The sequence below is a fragment of the Heterodontus francisci genome, unplaced genomic scaffold (assembly GCF_036365525.1).
Source record: "Heterodontus francisci isolate sHetFra1 unplaced genomic scaffold, sHetFra1.hap1 HAP1_SCAFFOLD_43, whole genome shotgun sequence".
In the NCBI taxonomy this organism is placed as follows: domain Eukaryota; kingdom Metazoa; phylum Chordata; class Chondrichthyes; order Heterodontiformes; family Heterodontidae; genus Heterodontus; species Heterodontus francisci.
The window spans coordinates 15120335-15144242 of record NW_027141852.1 but is presented as its reverse complement, the minus strand read 5'-3'; the positions used below and the strand labels follow the sequence as shown (position 1 = coordinate 15144242).

The window sequence follows — 23908 nt, the reverse complement described above, 5'->3', positions numbered from 1 at the left end:
TTGAACAGAACCAGCAATGTATAACTGGGCATCCATGAGGTGCTGTGGACCATTAGCAGCAGCAGAATTGTAGTCAACCACATTCTATAACCTCATGGCCCGGAATATTCCCCCACTCTAACATTACCAACAAGCTGGGGGATCAACCCTAATTCAATGAAGAGTGCAGGAGGGCATGCCAGGAGCAGCACCAGGCATACCTTGAAATGAGGCATCAGCCTGATGAAGCTACAGCCCAGGACTACTTTCATGCCAAACAGCAGAAGCAGCATGCAATAGACAGGGCTAAGTGATCCCACAACCAATGGATCAGATCTACACCCTGCCACATCCAATGATGAATGGTGGTGGACAATTAAACAACCAACAGGAGGAGGTGGCTCCACAAATATCCCCAACCTCAATGATGGGGGAGCCCAGCACATCAGTGCAAAAGATAGGGATGAAGAATTTGAAACAATCTGCAGCCAGAAGTGCTGGGTTGATGATCCATCTCGGCCTCCTTCTGAAGTCCCCAGCATCACAGATGCCAGTCTTCAGCCAATTCGATTCACTCAATGTGATATCAAGAAACGACTGAAGGCACTGGATACAGCAAAGGCTACGTGCCCTGACAATATTCCAGCAATAGTACTGAAGACCTGTGCTCCAGAACGTGCCGCGCCCCTAGCCAAGCTGTTCCAGTACAGGTACAATACTGGCATCTACCCGGCAATGTGGAAAATTGCCCAGGTATGTCCTGTACACAAATAGCAGGACAATTCCAACCCAGCCAATTGCTGCCAAATCAGTCTACTCTCAATCATCAGTATCGTGATGGAAGATGTCATCGACGGGGCACTTGCTTTGCAATAACCTGTTCAGTGACGCTCAGTTGGGTTCCGCCAGGGCCATTCAGCTCCTGACCTCATTACAGCCTTGGTTCAAACAAGGACAAAAGAGCTGAACTCAAGAGGTGAGGTGAGAGTGTCTGCCCTTGACATCAAGGTAGCATTTGACTGAGTATGGCATCAAGGAGCCAGAGCAAAACTGGAGTCAATGGGAATCAAGAGGAAAACTCTGCACTGGTTGGAATCGTACCTAGCACAAAGGAAAATGGTTGTGATTGTTGGAGGTCAATCATCTCAGCTCCAGGACATTACTGCTGGAGTTCCTCAGGGTAGTATCCTCGGCCCAACCTTCTTCACTACTTCATCAGTGACCTTCCTTCAATCATAAGGTCAGAAGTGGGGATGTTCACTGATGATTGCAAAATTTAGCACCATTCGCGACTCCTCAGATAGTGAAGCAGTCCATGTAGAAATGCAGCAAGACCTGGACAATATCCAGGCTTGGGCTGATAAGTGGCAAGTCACATTCGCGCCACACAAGTGCCAGGCAATGACCATCTCGAACAAGAGAGAATCTAACGATCTCCCATTGACATTCAACGGCATTACGATCGCTGTATCCCCCACTATCAACTTCCTGGGGGTTCCCATTGACCAGAAACTGAACTGGAGTAGCCTTATAAATAGTGTGACTACATGAGCTGGTCAGAGGGTAGGAATCATGCGGTGAGTAACTCACCTCCTGACTCCCCAAGCCTGTCCACCATTTACAAGGCACAAGTCTGGAGTGTGATGGAATACTATCCACTTGCCCGGATGGGTGCAGCTCCAACAACATTCAAGAAGCTCGACACCATCCAGGACAAAGCAACACGCTTGATTGGCACCCCGTCCACAACATTCACTCCCTTCACCACTGACGTACAGTGGCAGCAGTGTGTACCATCTACAAGATGCACTGCAACAATGCACCAAGGCTAGTCAGGCAGCACCTTCCAAACCTGCATCCTCTACTGCCTAGAAGGACAAGGGCAGCAGATGCATGGGAATACCACCACCTGAAAGTTCTCCTCCAAGCTACACATCATCTTGACTTGGAACTATATCGCTATTCCTTCCTTCACTGTCGCTGGGTAAAAATCCTGGAACTCCCTTCCTAATAGCACTGTGGGTGTACCTACCCCACATGGACTGCAGTGGTTCAAGAAGGAAGCTCATCACCACCTTCTCATGGGCAATTAGGGATGGACAATAAATGCTGGCCTGGCTGGCGACGTCCACATCCCATGAAACAAATAATTAAATACAATAACAGCTCATCTCAATTCCTAGTATTTATAAATCCCACCAGTCCAACATAAGCTGAACAATTATTGCATGTTGTGATTGACGGTCTGGTCTGTAAACTGCACTGTATCACAGATTGCTGACATTTGCTAACTGGAAGTGAGAACTGCAAAATCGGGACAGTAGTTCACATAGTCTGTCAGTGTGAAAGAATCAGGCAATGTGAGGTAATAGAATTTGTCTGTAAATGTTACACTCACATTGCTTTATATTTTTATATTGAAAATAAAAGTAATCATTTCGTGAAAATAGTGACATGTTGTCCAAACTTTGGTAGCCAGTTGTTTTCGTCTTGCACTCAGCAGGGCAATCCACAAGAATACCAATTTAAGGGAAAACAACAACTTTCTTCTGTATGAGAAGAGAGTGCTGATTGGTTGGCAAGTGAACTCTGATTGGTCGAGGCATTGCCATTCAGAATGCATCAGTTTATGGTAACTGACAGATAACTGCCCAGCTTTGTCTGAAATTTAATCCAGGCAGCTTGACTCTGATTGGTCACGGCATTGCCCTGTGGAATGAGCCAGTGAATGGCTGTCACTTATTTTGTTTAGCTGAAACTGGCACAACATGTGTGCATGTTCTTTCTGTCTGCAAAGAACAGGGCCCTGTGTATTAATATATGTAGCTTACAGTACACACCAGTGCACCACACTGCGAGCCCTACTGACAGTCTTAAATCGGTTGTCAGTGTAATTCTTAGCACACTGAGAATTATTTAGCAAATGTTGTCCTATTGTGGAATCACATCTCATGTTGGATACTGTGTTTTGAGTTTTGCAAGCACGGGTTGGTTGGGTTGGGCCCATTGCGAACAGCGGAAGGGACATGTTATTTGATACAATCCGCCAGTTTTGGGATGTACGGTCTAGAAACCTAGCATCACACTGGTATTGAAATTCATATATCACGTTACTTATTTGTGTGATAGGCAGGATGTCTCTTTTGCTTGACAGCAGCATCCTGTTAGTGGCGAACACCACACTTGTTGCTCCTGCATAGTAACAGCAGGAAACAGCTCGCTTCACCTGTTACTCAAATACTGGGGATATATTACCCTTCCAGGATAATTTGAGGGAGACTGGGCACTTTTCAGGGCTCAAAATGACGTCCTTCAGCCCATTTATAAGTTTGTGTGATATACAGTGAGAAATGATCTTATCAGTGTAGCCATTGTAATGCAGGATGTCTTTGATTCGCCCTATTTCAGCATCAAGCTTGCATGGTGAGCAAATGGCTCAGCCCTATTTATGACGTTGTCGATAAGACCAATTTTATAGCGCGTGGAACTGTAATAATCCCAACGCGTGTATTGACCAGTGAAGGTAGGTTTGCGGTAGACCGTGGTAGAAAACCCCTTAGCAGATTTCTCAACTAGTACATCAAGGAAAGGGAGCTCATTTGACTGCTCCATTCCAAAGGTGAATCTGAGTGTAGGATGGAGCCCATGAAGACGTGCAAGGAAATTATTTCATGCAGCTGCGGATTCAAATTTAGCAAACGTATCATCTACATATTGGAAATATGCAAGCGGTCGGAGGTTAGGTGTCATTCCCTTAAAAACAGTTTTGTCATGGAATCCAACAAAGATGTTTGTGAGAGCTGGGCCTAGAGGGGATCCCATGGCAACACCAGCAATGCATGGTGTCAATAAAACTGAACTCAACTGTGCAAGTTGCCGAGTTCATAAGTTCAATGAATACAGATTCACACAATGGTGACGGGTATAGATCACCATGATATAGCACTGCATTGCAAATATCTATGGCTTCCTGAAGTGGTACATTGGTGAATGGGCTAGCAATGTCAAATGACACATGGACACGGCATTGCTATCGATATGCAAGTCCTGTATGGTCTTCGCAAATGTGAAGGAATCCTTCACTGTGCATGTGGTGAACTTGCTCAAAAACTGGTTGGAACAATTTGCCCAACCATTTGGCAAATTCATTTCAGGAAACTATTTACATTACTTCAAATAAAGGCAACACAACGACACAAAGAATTGAGCACAACGCTGAAAGTTTCACAGCAAATAGTCAAGTGAGAAAAGGATGAAATACAGAAAGAAAAAGCCTAAAATACTGAAAACACTCAGCCAGTCCGGAAACAACTGTGGAGAAGAGAAGCTCGGGTTAGTGGTCCAGTTCTGTGACCCTTCTATAGACCTGAAACATTGCTCCTACCTTCCTCTCTCCACAGATATTGCTGGAACTGCTGAGTGTTTCCAGAATCTTCTGTTATTATTCAGATTTCCAGTGTGTGCAGTATTTCTCTTTTTGAAAATAAAATATTCCCTGAGAGGAATGGAACGTTACATAAAAAATAGGAGTGGGCCATTCGGCCCATGGAAATAGCTCTGCCATTCAATAAGATCGCAGCTGATTTCCTACATCAACTCCATCTTACCACACTGGCACAGATCCCTTGATTCCCTTAGTCTCCAAAAACCTATCGATCTCTCTCTTGGATATACCCAACGAGCATCCACATCTCTAGAGTCACAGAGAAATACAGCACTGAAAAAGGCCCTTCGGCCCACCGAGTCTGTGCCGACCAACAACCACCCATTTATACTAATCCTACACTAATCCCATATTCCTACCACATCCCCACCGACCCTATATTTCCCTCCCACCTACCTAAACCAGGGACAATTTATCATGGCCAATTTACCTACCAACAAGTCTTTTGGCTTGTGGGAAGAAACCGGAGCACCTGGAGAAAACCCACACAGACACAGGGAGAACTTGCAAACTCCACCTGGGCAGTACCCAGAATTGAACCCGGGTTGCTGGAGCTGTGAGGCTGCGGTGCTAACCACTGCGCCACTGTGCCGCCCATAATGTGTGATCTCACCAAGGCTCTGTCTAATTGCAGTCAAACTTCTTTATTCTTATAAAAACTCTTCACAATGTTGAACACAACTATTAACTGCCATTCTGCTCTAAGAAGAAGGACCCCAGCTTCACACACCCCAGACCCCTATTCTTTCCACATTAGCTGAATTCCTGCATTTCTGATACCATTCCAGTAAATCTCCTCTGCACCCTCTCTGAGGCCTTGACATTCCTGCTAAAGTGTGGAGCATGGAATTATACACAACGCTCTAACTGAGGCCTATAACCAGTGAGATTTCTAAAGGTCCAGCATAAATTCCTTGTCTGTGTCCCGTAATCCCATTTCTGGTTTCTGACTCAATGTCGGCTCTGAGCTGTTGAAACTGCCTGAATAAATATTTCCACCCAACAAAGCGCTCGGAATGTGAGAAGGGACAAAGTGAGTGACCAAGTACATCAACTCCAAGTAAAACTCCACCATGTAGTGAAAACACTCGAAACACAACGGCTCTTTTAAGAGCCACCCACAATCGCTCTGAAAAAACTGCACCAACATCTCTCTAGAATTGGGTTATTTCATTGGTTTTAATGCTCAGTAACTCTCTGGAACTTTCTCACTGTCTTTGTGTTTTCTGTTTCAATCTGGTATGGAGATTCTGGGAAGATGCGTTTCACTGCCTGGGAGGATCTTTGTGGTTTTCCTGCAGAAACACAAAACAAAGTCTCTTTTCAGAGTCACCCACCGCCTCATAGGGACAGCAGTGACATGGGAACGGGAGCTGGGGTGTGTTTTATGCCGGAAATATCAGTTAATGATTTATGTTCTGCTCTCGTTATATTCCAATCTCTGAATTGAGCCTTTCCACCACACCAGGGTTATGGGGAGAGTTTTCATCGTTTCTTTTCTAAACGTACAGACGATGTTATAAAGTTGCTGATTTACCCAGATGGCGGATTCTCCCCTCACAGTGAAAAGTAACATCACACCTTCACATTGTTTTATAATTGAATAATTAGTCAAATGGAATTATTTGTGATGTTATTTCCCCCGAGACGGTGTTTCCTGCAGTGAAACTGAGCAGTTTCAGCTCAGTCATTCAGGGACCAGGAATTCCTGCAGTTTGAACCCGCTGGAACCCCAGCCCACTTCTGATTGGTCACCCTCTTCTCATAAAGTCAGTGACAGCACATGAGGAGGCCATTCGCCCCATTGAGTCCATGTCGGGTTTCCAATCTGTTCAGTCCCCGACTCAATCCCCAAATCCTTGCGGGTCAAAATGACCTTGGCAGGACTCGAACCTGCAATCTTCTGATAACATCATAGAATATATCGAAGTCAGACGCCTTATCCATTAGGCCACACAGCCATTAGCTTACATGAATGATTCAATCAGAGAATCTCGAAGCACAAAATATAAAAAATCATTGGTTGAACCTGTCAACCTGGCACAATATTTGAATTTGTGAAAGCCGCCAATTTCACTTTGGAAAAGAAGTGATCGACTGGAAAAGTACATAAAAATCTATTTTCCCGTAGCGGTTTAAATAAACTTTTAAAACACAATTTTGCTTTTACCGACTCAAATTGCTGGTGCTATTTTATGAACAGCTTTATTTTGCCAATTTTTGTCAACTTCTCATCCGTAACTGACAGTAAAAGACTCCGTTCAGCAATCTTTCACGCGACAAATAACTCAAACTCGGTGTGGAAGTAATAAATTACAGACTATTGGTAATTCCCCTTCACACAGGCTTCAGGGGGACAGTGAGAAGCCACTGAAATAGTTGCTTCATCCTTTTAAAAGGTTCCCATTCTGTCCTGTTACTGACATGTTGGAATCAGATTTGTATTTAACAAGATATTTCTGTGAAAACAAAATCCTCAACAGACCAGCTGGGAATCTGGGAATCACTGTAGTAAAATTTTGATTAAGAAGACGGGACCGTCTCACCAGCAGCCGGGTTACATTCCCCTCACATCCTTATCCAGTGAGCAGCTCTTTCCCTCGAGAAATAGACAGCAGCAGTTGGAAGTTCAGTAAAAGGATCGGTTCATTGAGACAAGTTTCTGACTGACAGGTGGTGCTGAATATTAATACAAGAAGGTCCTGGAATGGGAAACAAGTGTCCAGAGTAGGGTCTGAAATCAGGACAGGGAAATGGCCAGCACTGACACAGATCATTTCATTATTACATTGATATCTGACTGTCTATAAGGAGAAGCGAGTTAAACACATGATGGTGAAAGGAATGGAAGATGATGCTGGTTGTTCTAGATGAAGAGGGATAGACAGAGGTGTGGGTACAGCAGACTTCAGACAGTAATCAACCCTTTCAGATACTGTGGGTGGATCTGAAAAGAGCCTTTGGGATAGGGAAAAAAGCTCTTTGTTTAAAAACCCTCAAATAGCTACCTTGTAATTGGTCAGGTCACTAATGTTTTAGTTAGTGTAATTTATGAATAATTACTAATTAGAAAGTGCTGTTTGGACAGAGTGTAAAGCTGTGAGTTGATGTGTGAGGGACTTCACTGACTGGGGGAAGGAGGTGCTCTTTGGTCTCTTCTGCCTTTTCAGCCTCCATGGTATAGGGGAAGAAGCTGATCGGTGAGTAACTGGTAAATTATTCTACTTATTACACTTATTACACGAGCAATAATGAGTTTGTAAAGCTAAGTAATGGCAGGGCAGCTCGAAAAGTAAAAGTTCTAAATTGGGGGAAGGCAAATTTTACAAAACTGAGAGGTGATTTGGTGGATGTGGACTGGATACAACTACTTGAAGGAAACCCAAAGATGTTTTATCAGTCCATTAAGAGCAAGAGGATAACTAAGGAAAGGGTATGGCCTATCAGAGATGTACAAGGGAACTTCTGTGTGGATCCAGAAGATATGGGCGGGGTTCTTAATGAGTTTTTTGTCTCTGCCTTCACAAAGGAGAGGGATGATGCAGACATTGTAGTAAAAGAAGAGGAGTGTGAAATATTAGATACGATAAGCATAATGCGAGTGGAAGTACTAGAGAGTCTGACATCCTTCAAAATGAATAAATCACCAGGGCCGGATGGTTTGCATCTGAGGTTGTTAAAGGAAGCCAGGGAGTAAATAGTGGATGCGCTGAGGATCATCTTCAAATCCTCACTGGATATGGGGGAGGTGCCGGAGGATTGGAGCTCTGCGAACGTTGTACTATTATTTTAAAAGGATGTGGTAAGTCTGACCTCAGTGGTGGGTAAATTATTCGAATCAATTCTGAGGGACAGGATAAACTACCACTTAGAAAGGCACGGATTAATCAGGGATAGTCAGCATGGATTTGATAAGGGAAGGTCATGTCTCACTAACTTTATTGAGTTTTTTGAGGAAGTAACAAGGAATATTGATGAGGATAGTGCGGTGGATGTGGTTTACATGGATTTTAGTAAGGCATTTGCTAAGGTCCCACATGGCAGTCTGGTCAATAAAATGAAAGCCCATGGGATACAGGGGAATGTGGCAGGTTGGATCCAAAATTGACTCAGTGACAGCAAACAAAGGATAGTAGTCAACGGATGTTTTTGCAAATGGAAAGCGGTTTTTCGTGGCGTTCCACAGGTCTCAGTGTTGGGTCCCTTGCTGTTTGTGGTGTATATTACCACACGGGCAGCACAGTGGCGCAGTGGTTAGCACTGCAGCCTCACAGCTCCAGCGACCCTGGTTCAATTCTGGGTACTGCCTGTGTGGAGTATGCAAGTTCTCCCTGTGTCTGCGTGTGTTTCCTCCGGGTGCTCCAGTTTCCTCCCACATGCCAAAGAATTGCTGGTTGTTAGGTTAATTGGCCATTATAAATTGTCCCTAGTTTCGGTAGGTGGTAGGGAAATATAGGGGCAGGTGGGGATGTGGTAGGAATATGGAATTAGTGTAGGATTAGGATAACATGGATGGTTTGTGGTCGGCACAGACTCGGTGGGCAGAAGGGCCTCTTTCAGTGCTGTATCTCTTCAAAAAAAAATTAATTATTTGGAATTAAATGTGGGAGCTATGATTGGGAAATTTGCTGATGACACAAAAATTGGCCGTGTAATTAATAGTGAGGAGGATGGCTGTGGACTTCAGCATGATATGAATGGATTAATTAAGTGGGCGGAAAAGTGGCAAATGGAATTCAATCTGGAGAAGTGTGAGGTAATGCATTTGGGAAGGGCAAACAAAGCAAGGGAATACACAATAAACGGGAAGATACTGAGATGGGTAGAGGAAGTGAGAGACTTTGGAGCGCATGTCCACAGGTCCCTGAAAGTGACAGGATAGGTAGATAGAGTGGTGAAGAAGGCATATGGAATGCTTTCCTTTCTTGGTCGACAAAAGCAGGGATGTAATGCGAGAACTGTTTAAAACGGTGGTTTGGCCACAGCTGGAGTATTGCGTACAGTTCTGGTCATCACATTACAGAAATGACATAATTGCTGTGTAGAGAGTACAGAGGAGATTTACAAGAATGATACTGTGGGTGGCTCTGAAAAGAACCTTTGGGTATTTGATAAAATCCTGGCAGATTGCCTTGGTTTTGGTGCCCGGAGCGCTGGTTTTCTTGGGCAGCAGCATGGCCTAGATATTAGGCAGCACCCAGCCCTGAGTGATGGTCACCCCTCCCAGCAGATTGGTGAGCTCCTCGTCATTCTGGACAGCCAGCTGTAGGTGTCTGAGGATGTTGCGGGTCTTCCTGTTGTCCTGGGCCGCGTTACTGGCCAACTCGAGGATTTCAGCGGTCAGATATTCGAGCACAGCAGCCAGATAGACCGGGGCTCCGACACCCACATGCTCAGCATAGTTGCCCTTTCTCAGGAGCCTGTGAACACGGCCCACCGGGAACTGCAGTCCAGCCCAGGAGGAGCGAGACTTGGCCTTGGACCGAGCTTTCCCGCCGGTCTTTCCTCTTCCAGACTTTTCTTTTCCAAAAATATACTTGAGGACATTCCGTGCAGACCACTGCCTGATGGATTGGTGGTCAAAGGTGTTTTTCCACACAAACATTTCCACGAACGCACAGTCCAACTGGATGGAGCGTTCCGTGGCAATGTGACCAGATCCATCCTTCGCAACACCGGGGTCAGATAGAACCTCAGCACATAGTGACAGTTGCTGTTTGCATACTGGGGCTCTCCGCACAGCTTGATGCAGCCACATACTAAGGCGGCCATCAGGTTGAGGGCGATGTTGAGTACATTTTTTCGCCTTTATCCAGAGGTTTGAACATCGTGTCCCTCTGGACCCTGTCCATTTTGTGTCTTCAGATAAAGCGGGAATTGGCTCGGGTGATCGCCACAGCGCAGGAGTGGGGTATGGGCCAGACCTGTGCCACTTACAGCAACAACGTGAGCACCTTGCACATGATGACCAGGTTCTTACCCATAATAGAGAGAGATCGCTGCTCCCACTTGCTCAGTTTATGTTGTACCCTGGCTACTCGCTCCTCCCAGGTTTTGGTGCGCGTCCCGGCCCTTACAAACCATATCCCCAGCACCTTCAGGTAGTCTGACCTGACGGTGAAGGGGACAAAGGATCGGTCAGCCCAGTTTCCAAGGAACATGGCCTCGCTCTTGCCATGGTTAACAGTGGCTCCCGAATCCAGTTCGAACTGGTCGCAGATGCTCATCAGTCTGTGAATGGACAGCGGATCCGATCAGACTACAGCAACATCATCCATGTACAGGGAGGCTTTGACCTGAGTGACTCCGCTGCCTGGGATTGTCACCCCTCTTATGCCCGCATCCTTCCAAATAGACTCAGCAAAGGGTTCGATACAGCAAACACACAAGGCAGGGGAAAGAGGACAGCCCTGTCTGACTCCAGATTTGACTGGAAACTTTCTGATTCCCACCCAATGTTTTGGACTGTACTACTGATGTTTGTGGAGAGCAGTTTGATCCAATTGCAGATTCCCTCCTCAAACCCCATTTTGGAGAGCATATCCATCATGTATGTGTGCGATATCCTGTCAAAAGCCTTCTCCTGGTCCAGGCTGATGAGGCAGGTGTCCACCCGCCTGACCCGTACATAGGCGATCGTATCCCTAAGTAGCACGACACTATCAGAGATCTTCCTGCTGGGTACAGTACAGGTCTGGTCAGGGTGAATCACCAACTCCAGAGCAGACTTGACTCGACTGGCGATGACTTTGGACAGAACCTTGTAGTCTACATTAAGCAGTGAGATGGGCCGCCAATTTCTGATTTCTGCCCTCTCCCCCTTCTGCTTGTAGATGAGGGTGATGATGCCTTTCCTCATGGATTCTGACATGCTGCCGGCCAGGAGCATACTCTCGTACACTTCCAGCAGGTCTGGGCTGACCCAGTACCACAGGGCCGAATACAACTCAACTGGTAAGCCGTCGCTTCCGGGAGTTTTCTTCATCTCAAAAGACTTGATGGCCTTTGTCAGCTTGTCCAGAGTTAGCGGTTTGTCCAGATTCTCCTGCATGCTGTCATCTCAGACCTCTGTGATAGATGACAGGAAGGACTGGGAGGACGTGCTGTCCATAGACTTCACGTCTTACAGCCCAGCATTCAAGGATTTGCTGATCCTTAGTATGTCGGAGTGTGAAGTTGTGACCGAGCCATCCTCTTCCTTCAGGCTGCTGATCACAGAGCTCTCTCTGTGTACCTTATGGAAGAAGAAACGCGAGCACGTCTCATCCTGCTCAATGGAGCGGACTCTGGACCGGAAGATGATCTTGGAGGCCTCCGTGGCAAAGAGCGAGGCCTGCTGGCTCTACACCTCTTGGAGATCCTCCTTGACCTCGACCCCCATCGACTGCAGCCGTAGCAGATTTTGCATACTTTTCGGGAGTTGGGACATTTCCCTTTGTCTCTCTCTCGCCCTCTGAACACCTTTGGAGATAAAGAACCTCTTGATATTCACCTTGATCACTTCCCACCAGTGCACCGGATACTCAAGGAGGGTCTCACTGTTCTCCAACTTTTTCAATCTCTTTTGAGTTGCTCAATGTTCTCTGAGGTTAGTAGTGTAGCATTGAGCTTCCATGTCCCCCTGCCAACCCGCTGGTCATCCTGTAAGTGACAGTCAGCCAGTAAGAGGCAGTGGCTGGAGAAGAACACCGGCTTGACGTCGGTGGATCTGACCGTGAAAACAGGGGACACATACAGGAAGTCAATCCTGGAACGGGCAGACCCGTCCGATCTTGACCAGGTGTATCTACGCTGCTCTCTGTCTGCAGGTTTGCTGAAGACATTGTGCAGTTTGGCATTTTTTAAGAATCTGGGCGTAGCGTCCAGTTTTCTGTCGTCACTGCCAGATTGTCCAGCTGCATCAATGATGCAGTTGAAGTCACCTCCAAGAATGATCGGCCTGGATGTCACCAGCAGCAGTGTGAGTTGCTGGAGGATGGTCAGCCGCTCACTGTATTCGACCGGGGCATATACGTTGCTTAAATGGAGCGGAGCATTGTTGTACATTACATCTGCTACGAGAAGGCGACCGCCCACCAGCATCTTAACTTCAGAGATGGTTAAATTGCCTCCCCGCAGCAGAATCCCCAGGCCGGAGGAACAGGAATCATTTCCCCTGGACCAGATCGATGTCCCATGGGATCACCATCGTGACCATTGCCTGTATGTGCTGCGGTGCAGGATTCCACACTCCTGACAAAACAGTACGCCGGCTTTGACCTTTGCGAAGTCATCCAAGGTTGAAACACATCACGTGGTGGATTTAACACAATGCATGTTAATCGAAGCAATCTTTATATCCACTATAAAGTTGGGTGTTGCTTACCACACCAGGTGTCCTTGCTAGTCCCAGTCCTTGAGTATGTTCCTGCATACCCATAGTGTACGCAAGCTGTTTCACATTCGTTGAGCCCAGAAACCCCTCATGGTTATTCATGAGGGTTTTGTTCCACTGGGGTGACATCGGCGGGTGGGGGGCGGGTCTTGTAGGCAGCAAGGCTTGGGTTGTCCTCTGCTGTTGGTGTCTTTCCCCTCGGTCCCTCCTCAAAGACATCACTGTTCCTGACTTCCGGAGCTGGAGCTGGAGTGCGCAGGACAGCAGCCTGAACTACAAATTCAATGTCAGATAGAACGGACAAACAGTACCTGATTGTGAAGTACAGAATTAATCTCAATAATGTAACCAGACTGCAGACTGAGCTACATGTTACACACAACTCCACAAATATCACAAGTGGTCAGACTGGAGGATACAGTATTAATTCCATTACTACAAACTGAATGCACTGTTATCTGCCAGGACATAAAGCATATTGTAAAATGAAAGGACACAGACCTGAAATGTTAATTGTGTTTCTCCCTCCACAAATGCTGCCTGAACTGCTGAGTATTTCCAGCATTTTTGTTTATTTCAGATTTCCAGCATCTGCAGACTTTTGCATTTATTTTAGAGTTAAAGAAACATTGCATTGTGAGGTGGGAGTGACTGCCCTTGACATCAAGGCAGCCTTTGACATGTATGGCAACAAGGCAGCCCTAGCAAAACCAGTGTAAATAGAAATCGGGGCAAAATGCTCTGCTGTTTGCAGTCATACCTAGCACGAAGGAAGATGGCTGTTGTTGTTCAGGTCAATCATCTCAGTCTCCGGACATTACAGCTGGAATTCCTCAGAGTGGTGTTCTCGGCTCAACCATCTGCAGCAGCTTCATCAACGACCTTCCCTCCATCACAAGGCCAGAAGTGTGGATGTTTTCTGATGATTGCACAATGTTCAGCACCATTCATGACTCCTCAGATACTGAAGCAGCCCATGTCCAGATGCAGCAAGACCTGCACAACATCCAGGCTTGGGTTGATAAGTGGCAAGTAACATTGGCATCAGATAAGTGCCAGGCAATGACCATCTCAAACAAGAGAGAATCTAATCATCTCCCCTTGATGTTCAATGGCATTACCATCACTGAATCCCCCACCCTTTAACATTGACCATTGGTTACCATTGACCAGAAACTGAACTGGACCAGCCATATAAATGCTGTGACTGCAAGAGCAGGTCAGAGGCTAGGAATTCTGCGGCGAGTAACTTACCTCCTGTTTCCCCACATCCGTCCACCATTCACAAGACACAAGTCAGGAGTGTGATGGAATACTGCCCACTTGCCTGGATGAGTGCAGCTCCAACAACACTCAAGTAGCCTATTTGATTGCCCACATCCACCACCTTCAATATTCACTCCATTCACCACTGATGCACAGTGGCAGCAGTGCGTACCAGCTAAAAGATGCACTGCAGCATCACACCAAGGCTTCTTCGACAGTACCTTCCAAACCCAGAACCTCGACCACCGACAAGGGCAGCAGATGCATGGGAAAACTACCACCTGCAAGTTCCCCTCCAAGCCACACACCATCCTGACCTGGAACTATATCACCATTCCTTCACTGTCGCTGGGTAAAAATCCTGGAACTCCTTTCCAAACAGCACTGCTGGAATTCCTGCAGCTCAAGGACTGCAGCGGCTTAAGAAGGCAGCTCACCACCACTTTGACAAGGGCAATTTGGAATGGGCAATAAATGCTGGCATAGCCAGTGATGCCGACATCACACTAACAAATGAAAAAAGTGAGGAAATAGTGAAGGGCTTTTATAGAATACACGGAGACATGTTTCCACTTGTGGTGGTGTCTGAAACAAGAGCCAAAAATATAAAATCGACATTCATAAAACCAATGAGGAATTCATGAAAAAGGTATTTATGTAGTGATTGGTTAGAATCTGGAATTTGCAACCACAGGGAGAGGTCGAGGCGAATAGTATTGATGCATTTAAGGGGAGGTGGAACAACTGTATGGGAAGAAAGGAATTGAGGGATATACATATGGGGCTTTATTTTTCTTTATTTGTGCATATGAAGCAGGGTGGCTGGAAATATGTGTAGAGCATAGAGAAGTTGGGACGATCCCAGTGCAGTGTTTTGTCTCGATGGAACTGCCCAGAATACTTGTGATGCAGGAGCTGGGAGCTTCAGTACTTCAGTGGAGACAGATACTGACACTGGTTTTCATTTGTGGGTGTTTTTAATGATTATTAATTGCAAAATTAAAGTCACCTCTTTGTTATTTTGCACCTCCCCTGTTTTTGAGGTAAGACATATTTTTTCTTCATGCAGGCAAATACTTGAAGATATTGTGATGAATGTGATGGTTGCTGCACTCGAGGCACAAGGAACAGTGCAGCCAGCTCCTCTCACACACAGTAGGTACATTATCACTCAGAGTACAGAGGTATCGACAGTTAATCAGTTCCCTAGTCTCAGACTGCAGAAGTAGTCAGGCTCACATTGATTCCAAGTTCCAGAGACACATTTTCAATCCAACAATCAAACAAAGCAGGAGAGAAATAAGTTGTTTCCATTTCACCCCAATTCAGTCCCATTGACAGTCAGATACCTCAATCCCAGGTCAAAGTCACCCTCATTAACAGATTGAAATACAATGTGTCAATCTAAATATAATGCAGACTTAGCTATCAATTAAATATCAGATAGAATTGGCACACAGTATTGATTGAATGGCACAGAATCTCATGTAATGCTGTACCCTGAGATTTAAATTAAATACCATACTCAAAGCTCACATCCATTCATGATAAAGGATGTTTAAACATCCCCATAGTGTCCCCTGAGATACAAGTTACATACAAGTTCAACATTCATTACAGTGAAAGTTCTAAGGTGCTGAAAGATATTGTAACCCGAGACACAAATTAGATACCAGTTCAGAACTCACCCACACTGTGAAATGGAAAGATACAGAATCAATTCCATTAGTGTAGATTGATCTAAATATTATATCCCATTCTAAAAACTCAGACAATATCAAACTGAAATACAGTATCAATTCCATGAGTGTAGATTGATCTAAACATTGCCAGTCCAAAAATAAAACAGTATTAGATTAAGTAATGCTGACAGAAAGTGCAAACTGTGATGTAAATTAGATGCCTGAACTCACCCAGACTGCGGAATTTAAAAATACAGTCGACTGAGATACACATTATTTACCAGCCAAAAACATCTCAAACATTATCAGTGTGAAATAGATTATCAATTCCATTTGTGTAGATTGAAATCCACAGAACAAACCAGTAAAAAATCTCGTACAGCGGTATGGTGGTTTTGTGGTGACATTACAGGACGAGTAATCCTGAAGTCTCCACTAATGGTCCAGAGAAACAAGTTCAATTTCCATTACAACAGCTGGGTAATTATAGTATCATAGAATCAAAGAAAGGTGAAGGCACAGAAAGAGGCCACTTGGCCCATCGTGTCTGTGCCAGATGAAAAAATTTCCACCCGTTCTAATTCCACCTTCCAGCATTTGGTCTGTAGCCCTGCAGATTACAGCACTTGAAGTGTATATCCAGACTTCTTTTGAATGAATTGAGGCAGTGAGTTCCAGACCCCCACCACCCTCTGGCTGAAAAAAACTTTTCCTCATCTCCCCCGTAATCTTTCTACCAATCACTTTAAATCTATTTCCCGTAGTCACTGACCTCTCTGCTAAGGTAAATAGGCCCTTCACTTCAACTCTATCCAGGCACCTCAAAATTTTGTATGTTTCAATGAGATTTCCCCTCAGCCTTCTCTGTGCCAAGGAGAACAGCCCCAGCCTATCCAGTCTTTCCTCATAGCTGCATTTTTCCAATCCCGGCAACATCCTCGTGAATCTCCTCTGTACCCTCTCGAGTGCAATTACATCCTTTCTGTAATGAGGTGATCAGAACTGCATACAGTATTCATTGTGGCCTGACTAATGATTTATACAGTTCCAGCATAACCTCCCTGCTCTTAAATCTATACATCGGCTAATAAAGGAAAGGATTCCATATGCCTTCTTACCACCTTATCGACCTGTCCTGCTACCTTCAGGGATCTGTGGACATTTACTCCAAGGTCCCTCACTTCCTCTACACCTCTCAGTATTCTCCCATTAATTGTGTACTCCTTTGCCTTGTTTGACCTCCCCAAATGCATCAACTCACACTTCTGAATTGAATTCTATTTGCCATTTTTCTGTCCATCTGACCAGACCATGAATATCTTCCTGCAGCCTACAGCTATCCTCCTTGCTATTTACCACACAGCCAATCTTTGTGCCATCTGCAAACTCATACCTCCTACCTTTACATCCATGTAGACTACATCAACTGCACTACCCTCATCTATCTTCCTTCTTAATTCTTCAAAATTTCGATCAAGTTGGTTAGACAAGATCTTCCCTTAACAAATCCATGCTGACTATCCTTGATTAATCTGTGCCTGTCGAAGTAACATTTTATCCTGTCTCTCAGAATAGATTCCAATAATTTGCCCACGACTGATGTTAGACTGACTGGCCTGTAATTATTTGGTCTCCCTCACTCCCTTTTTAAACAAAGGTACAACGTTAGCAGTCCTCCAATCCTCCATCACCACACCTGTATCCAGTGAGGTCTGGAAAATGATGATCAGCTCTTCTGCTATTTCCTCTCTTGCTTCTTTTTAACAGCCTGAGGTGCATTCCATCCGGCGCTCGTGATTTATCCACTTTCATATCCACTAATCCCATTAATATGTCCTCTCTCCCTCTGTTGATCACATCCATACTTCACACCCCTCTTCCGTATCTACAATATATGCTTCTTCCCCCTCTTTTGTGAAGACAGATGCAAAGCATTTATTCAGAACAATGCCAGCTTCTTCTGCTCGACACATAGGTTACCTTTTTGGTCTTTTCTGTGCCCTACTCTTTCCTTATTTATCCTTTTACTCTCAATGAATTGATAAAACATCTTTGGGTTCACCATAATTTTGATTGCCAATATTCTTTAATGCTGTCGCTTAACTTTCCTAATTTCAATGTTGATTTCCCCCCTCCACATTCTGTACTCCTCTTGGCTTTCTGTAGTATTCAGTTCTCTGTGTTGGGCATAAACTTTCCTTTACTACCTTATTATACCCGTAAACTCCTTGACATCCATGGGGCTCTAGATTTGGCCTTCCCACCCTTTTTCTTTGTGGGAACATGTTGACTCTGAACCCCTTGAATCTCCCCTTTGAATTCTTCCCACTGCTCTGACACTGATTTACCTTCAAGTACCTGTTTCCAGTCCACTTTCGGTAAATCACTCCTCAGCTTAGTAAAGTTGGCCTTGCCCCAATTGAGAACTCTAACTCCTGTTCTGTCCTTGTCCTTTCCATAATTATATTAAAACTGACTGAATTATGATCACTACCACCAAAATGCTCTCCCACTGCCACTCCTTCCACCTGCCCTCTTCATTTCCTAAAACTGAGTCTAAAACTTCACTCTCTCTTGTTGGACTTGCTACATATTGGCTAAAAAAGTACTCCTGAATACACCTCAAGAATTCTGCTCCCTCAATTCCCTCTACACGAAAAGTAGCCCAGTTAATGTTGGGGTGGTTCAAATCCCCTACTGTTCCTGCCCTATTGTTCTTGCACTTCTCAGATATTTGCCTACATATCTGCTCTTCCATCTCCCTCTGACTGTTTAGGGGTCTATAGTACACTCCCAGTCGTGTGATTGCCTCTTTTTTGTTCCTCAGCTCAATCTATACGGTCTCATTTGATAAACCTTCCAACATATCATCTCTCCTGACAGCTTTAATAGTTTCTTTGACCAAAATTGCCACTCCCCCTCCTTTTTTATCCCCTTCTCTCTCACGTCTGAAAACCCTGTAACCAGGAAAATTGAGCTGCCATGCCTGTCCCTCCTTAAGCCATGTTTCTGTAATAGCTATGATATCATACTGCCTTGTGTCTAACTGTGCCCTGAGCTCATCTGCTTCATTTGCTATACTCCTTGCATTGACTTAGATATCCTTGAGCAGTGCCAACATTTTTTGTTTTGAATTTCCGAATCAGTGTTTCCTCTCTCTTCCAAACTGCATTAATTTTCTGCCTTCCATTTTCATTTCCGATTTTGTCCCATCTGACTCTACCTTCCGGTCCCCATCTCCCTGCCAAACTAGTTTAAACCCTCCCCAACAGCACTAGCAAAACATCCTGCAAGGAACTCCGTCCCGGCTCGGTTCAGGTGCAACCCATCCAACCTGTCCCAAGAATCTAAAGTCCTCCCTCCTGCACCATCTTTCCAGCCACACGTTCATCTGTCTTATCCATCTATTCCTGTACATTCATCTGTCTTATCCATCTATTCCTGTACTCACTTGCACGTGGCACTGGGAGTAATCCGGAGATTATTACTTTTGATGTCCTGCTTGCTAATTTCTTACCTTGCTCCCTATTTTCTGAATGCAGCACAACATCCTTATATCTACCTATGTTGTTGGTTCTGATGTGGACTACCCCTGCTGGCTGTTCACCCTCCCCCTTCAGAATGCTCTGTAGCTGCTCAATGACATCCTTGACCCTGGCACCAGGGAGCCTACACTCCATTCCTGGATTCACGTCTGTGGCCACCGAAACACCTGATCGTTCCCTTGACGATTGAATCACCTATCACTATGGCTTTTCCAGTCTTCCCTGTACTCCCCTTTGCAGCTGAGTCACCCATGGCGCCATGGACTTGGCTCTGGCTGCACTCCCCAGTTGAAGCATCATTGTCCTCTGTATTCAGAACTGAATACCTGCTGGAGATTGAGACGCACTCGGGGTGTCCTGCACGACCTGCCTGATTCCTTTTGACTGCCTGGTGGTCACCCATTCCCTCTCTCCCTGCATACTCTTAAGCTGTGGGGTGACCACATCTATAAACGTGTTATCTATGTAGAAAGAACAAAGAACAGTGCAGCACAGGAACAGGCCATTCGGCCCTCCAAGCCTGCGCCCATCTTGATGCCTGTCTAAACTAAAACCTTCTGCACTTCCAGGGACCATATCCCTCTATTCCCATCCTGTTCACGTATTTGTCAAGATGCCTCTGAAACGTTGCTATCGTACCTGCTTCCACCACCTCCCCAGGCAGCAAGTTCCAGGCACTCACAACCCTCTATGTAAAGAACTTGCCTTGCACATCCCCTCTAAACTTTGCCCTTGCACCTTAAACCTATGTCCCCTCGTAACTGACTCTGCCACCGTGTGAAAAAGCTTCTGACTCTTCATTCTGTCCATGCCACTCATAACTTTGTAAGCCTCTACCATGTCGCCCCTCCACCTCCGTCGTTCCAGTGAAAACAATCCGAGTTTATCCAACCTCTGCTCATAGCTAATGCCCTCCAGACCAGGCAACATCCTGGTAAACCTCTTCTGTACCCTCTCCAAAGCCTCCATGTCCCTCTGGTAGTGTGGCGACCAGAATTGCACGCAATATTCTAAGTGTGGCCTAACTAAAGTTCTGTACAGCTGCAGCATGACTTGCCAATTTTTATACTCTATGCCCCGACCGATGAAGGCAAGCATGCCATATGCCTTCTTGACTACCTTATCCACCTGCGTTGCCTCTTTCTGTGACCTGTGGATCTGTACGCCCAGATCTCTCTGCCTGTCAATACTCCTAAGGGTTTTGCCATTTATTGTATCCTTCCCACCAGTATTAGATCTTCCAAAATGCATTACCTCACATTTGTCCGGATTAAGCTCCATCTGCCATTTCTTCGCCGAAGTCTCCAACCGATCTATATCCTGCTGTATCCTCTGACAATCCTCATCACTATCCGCAACTCCACCAACCTTTGTGTCATCCGCAAACTTATTAATCAGACCAGCTACATTTTCCTCAAAATCATTTATCTATACTACAAACAGCAATGGTCCCAGCACTGATCCCTGCGGAACACCGCTAGTCACAGCCCTCCATTCAGAAAAGCACCCTTCCACTGCTACCCTCTGTCTTCTATGACCGAGCCAGTTCTGTATCAATCTTGCCAGCTCACCTCTGATCCCGTGTGACTTCACTTTTTGTACTAGTCTGCCATGAGGGACCTCGTCAAAGGCTTTACTGAAGTCCATATAGACAACATCTACTGCCCTTCCTTCATCAATCATCTTCATCACTTCCTCAAAAAACTCGATCAAGTTAGGGAACACTATGCTGCCTCTCGCTAAGAAATCCATTTGTTTCCAAATGGGAGTAAATCCTATCCCGAAGAATCCTCTCCAATAATTTCCCTACCACTGAATTAAGGCTGACCGGCCTATAATTTCCTGGATTATCCTTGCTACCCTTTTTAAACAAAGGAACACCATTGGCTATTCTCCAGTCTTCTGGGACCTCACCTGTATCCAATGAGGATACAAAGATTTCTGTCAAGGCCCCAGCTATTTCTTCCCTTGCCTCCCTCAGTATTCTGGGGGAGATCCCATCAGGCCCAGGGGACTTATCTACCTTAATGCTTTGCAAGATGCCCAACACCTCCTCCTTTTTGATAACGACATGACCCAGACTATCTACACTCCCTTCCCTATACTCATCATCCACCAAGTCCTTCTCTTTGGTGAATACTGATGCAAAGTACTCATTTAGTACCTCGCCATTTCCTCTGGCTCCACACATAGATGTAGCTCTCATCCTCACCAATGCAGCACAGTGTCGCCAGTTACCGCTCAAGTTCCAAAACCCAGAGCTCAAGCTGCCAAAGTTGACATCACTTCCTGGCACAAATGGTTCTCCAGGATACGGGAAGCATCTGGGAGCTCCCACATAGCACAGGAGGTGCACGCTCGAGATTGAAGCACCCCTGCCATTCCTTTATGTATTAGTTGACCCTTTGCTGCTGCTAAAATAAAGCCTGACAAATTCTACAACACCTTAGAATTATGAATAAAACCTTACTAGTACTGATAAATCCTAATAAAAATCAATACAGTTCACTAGTTAAAATAAACCTTACTGAAAAAAACATACTCACCGGCTACTCACTTGTTCCTTATTATTGATACTTTTTTTTTTAAGTCTGCCAGTTGTTGAGAAACGAAAACCCAGCTATTTGCACATCCACCCCAACAGTGGTGTACTAACGATTTACTGATTCTCCGAAACAGCATTTGCTCACAACCAATCACCTTGCAGCTTTCCTGTGATGTCACTATTCACTTTGTTTTCACACTACGGCGGCCTGGACTCTTGTCCGCTCCACTCTCGCTGTTTCCCGCTCTTTGAGCGAACTTGAACCCGAACTCGATCTGTCTCTCGCTGTCACTCTCTGGGGTCTTTATGCTCCATTCCACTCTCGCTGCTCCCTACTCTCAATGTATCAATCTATGTTTGTCTTGTGTTTAATTTAAAATATGAATTAACTGTATTTTACAACTGTGGGTTTTATTTGGTAGTCCTGTGCAAGTTGTGGATTGGTATTCAATATTTAGCTCTGTGAAAACGATCGTGAATGAAAATATAACTTCGGTGGGCTGGTATGCAAGCTCCAAGTCCTTCAGTTTGTCATAATCGATTTGATACTGTATCATTCAGTCTTAAACTTTGTGGGATTATTGGACTGTTATGTAATGTGTAGCTCGGTCTAACGTCTGATGTATATTATTGGGATTTATAGCATCATAGGAAATAGGGGCAGTAGGCCATTCGGCCCATCGGCCTGCTCTACCATTCAAATAGCTCGTGGCTGATCATCTACCTCTACGCCATTTTTCGCCACTATCTCCATATCCCTTGATCTCATTAGTATTCGGAAATCTATCAACTTCTGTCTTGAATATGTTCAATGATTGAGCCTCCACAGCCCTCTGGGGTAGAGAATTCCACGGATTTGCCACACCAAGTAAAGACATTCCTGCTCATCTAAGTCTCAAATGCCCGGCCCTTATTTTGAGACTGTGTCCTCTTGTTCTAAACTCACTAGCCAGAAGAAACCTTCTATCCATATCGACCCTGTCAGACCCAGGAAGAATTTTGTAAGTTTCAATTAGATCATCTGTCATTCTTTGAAACTCTAGAGAATACAGGGCCAGTTTCTGCAGTCTCTCATCATCTTCCATCCCAGGGGATTAGTCTGGTGAACATCTGTTGCACTCCCTCTATGACAAGTGTCAGGCAAACCCCCACCTGCCAAGACTGAGGGACACATTATTTCACCGCATGAACATTAAAACTTAAAAATTGCAAGCCCCAGACTGGAAAGACATTTGCATAGTAACAGACAGTGTTGAAACAATGGGGACCCAGTTGTTGCTTCCCCAATGCACAGAAGAAATGGTCAGACCAGTTTTAGTCACATGACTAACTGGCTATTCCAGAGGTTTGAACTGAGAGTTTTTAAATTGGAGAAAACAGTACTTGAAATCAGAAAGCACTTTTCTCCTGGACTGATAAGACCTCCCTCCTGCCTGCCTCCATCTCTTCCCCACGGAACTGAATCTTGTGAAAACAGATGAAGCTCAAAGAGAGAAAAGTCTCCTACGTGAACAAGGTTTAAGAAGAACACTAGGCCCCAACGAACAGCAAGACTAACTACAATCAAGTGAGCATGCAGCAGAGTAAAATAAAACGTTAGAGACTGCCTCAAACCTTTCATCTAACAATTTCTTCTCTTTTCTGTCCTTATTTGCATGTGTGTATCGCGTATGCATGCTAGCGTGGGCACGTCGTATATCCGTATGGGTGAACCGTATTAGAGTTTATGTAAGTTTAATAAATATCGGTTTTCTTCTTTAAACCAAAGAAAGCCTGTTTTTGCTCATTACTTTGCCTTATAATTGGAAAGCTGTGAACAAGGATTCACAAAGGGGGAGCTCAAAACACAATGTGTTTAAAAATTAAGCCCTGTTACAATAAGACCAGGTGAAGAAATTAACAGACCCCGAGACACCTTTCTCACCTGGTCGTAACACAAGTATATACTTCCCGAGATAAAGAAACCACAATTGTACAGAATATTCTCGGTGTGGTCTCACCAAGTCATTATACAATTGAAGCAATACATCTTTACTCAGGTACTCAAATCCCCTTTCAATGAAGCCAACATAC

General features: G+C 45.0%; 1 protein-coding gene and 1 non-coding gene across 2 annotated transcripts in view; one reads left to right on the top strand and one right to left on the bottom strand.

Annotated features, from left to right (window-relative positions):
* Positions 1-23908, top strand: part of LOC137364982 (oocyte zinc finger protein XlCOF7.1-like) — a gene marked incomplete at its 5' end in the record, with an annotated part of 660565 nt that overhangs the window by 430901 nt on the left and 205756 nt on the right. The gene's annotated exons all lie outside the window — the stretch shown is intronic.
* On the bottom strand, positions 6296-6384 carry trnar-ucg (transfer RNA arginine (anticodon UCG)). The gene is given in 2 exon segments: positions 6296-6331; positions 6348-6384. It is a non-coding gene; the product is annotated as a tRNA-Arg (tRNA).